At 33.0% G+C, this 1,518-nt stretch overlaps 1 non-coding gene across 1 annotated transcript; it reads right to left on the bottom strand.

Moving 5' to 3' along the window:
- Positions 1–347: 347 nt before the first annotated feature.
- TRNAP-AGG (transfer RNA proline (anticodon AGG)) lies at positions 348–419 on the bottom strand. The gene has a single exon. It is a non-coding gene; the product is annotated as a tRNA-Pro (tRNA).
- Positions 420–1,518: the final 1,099 nt, after the last annotated feature.

The raw sequence follows: 1,518 nt of genomic DNA, 5'->3' as shown, positions 1-1,518 counted from the left end.
CAACTATCTTCATCGGCAAAAATTATGTATACCCAACTATCATCGTAGGCTACAAATAACTATGTATATCCCCCCAAAAAACAATCCCTCACTCATATGTCAGCCAAGGATCAATGGGAGGCAACTAACACGCAACATCCATTTCACAATCTCACATCAAGAGAGCAAGCATTTAACATGCAATTTCTATGCACAATCTACTTCACATAGATAGGCAAACACTCATTTGTAAACTAGAAACGAGTAAATATGTATTTACCGTTTATATGTTGAGAAGAAAAAAATTACCTCTTGAAAATGTGTTGAAATGTTCAATTAACAACATTATTATTACTACTTTTGTTTTCGGGGCATTCCGAGAATTGAACTCGGGACCTCTCGCACCCTAAGCAAGAATCATACCACTAGACCAAATGCCCTTCCCATTGGAATGAAACATTTTATTAAAGGATTTCTGATATATTGAAAACATGAAAGAATTTCTAGATGTGAATTTGAAGTATTAGTGTAAAAAGAAATGGAAAAACCAACAAATCCGTGGATTACCAACTACAAATATAAACACGGTTATCTCTATTATTAATTGGGGCCATTCTGAAATTAGACCTTAGGACCTCTCACACACTAAGCAAAAATCATACCACAAAAAGAAAATATTTCCCACATGGTATAATAAAATAAAATTAGATGCATTCTCACACAAATGGAATAAAAATTATATTATTTTCTATTTAAAAAATACAAATCAACGGTTATTCTCAGTATTGAAAAACTAACTAAATGTTAAAGTCCGGTGTTTTGTAAATATGGTTAGATTCATCTGTCTCGAATTAGAAACCTTTGGAATGTTAGAGTTATATGATCACCGAGACCTTTGGCATGTTAGAGTCATACGGTCACCAACTACATAAATTAATATAAACTAGGTCACATATCTAGTCTAGATTGAATCTTTTTAAATGATGTTTGTGTAGTGAACCATTGATTTCAACATTCCAAAGCAACTAAACAATGGCCCTTTTGTGAACAACATAGGTTGGCTTTGTCCGAGCTTGAACCAAAGATCTTCAATGTGTTAGACTAATGTGATCACCAAGTACACCATGAAAGCTTGTTATATATCACAAATTAAAATATACAATAACATAAAATAGAAGAAAATCCGGGGCAAAAACATTTCACATGGTATATGTGCAATCACAAGTTGATTCTCAATATATATTCTATAAACATTTCACATGATATATGTGCAATCAAAAGTTGATTCTCAATATATATTCTATAAACATTTCACATGATATATGTGCAATCACAAGTTGATTGTCATTATATACTCTATTTTCAATACCAGAGAAAGAACTTAATGTTGGTTCTCTTTGGCTTCACTGGAGTCCAAACTGGAGCTATGTAATGCACTAACCGTTGCCTCCTCTTTTGTAAACAAGGATTGGTTTCCTCGCACTCAAATATGAGATCCTTCGGCATGTGATCACAAACTACACCATGACACCATGTTAA

This window comes from Azolla caroliniana, unplaced genomic scaffold (genome assembly GCF_043228905.1).
Source record: "Azolla caroliniana isolate FFs.n. ecotype wild unplaced genomic scaffold, voAzoCaro1.0.p SCAF_12, whole genome shotgun sequence".
NCBI lineage: Eukaryota > Viridiplantae > Streptophyta > Polypodiopsida > Salviniales > Salviniaceae > Azolla > Azolla caroliniana.
The sequence above is the reverse complement of the archived record's forward strand: the minus strand, read 5'-3'. Positions and strand labels throughout refer to the sequence as shown.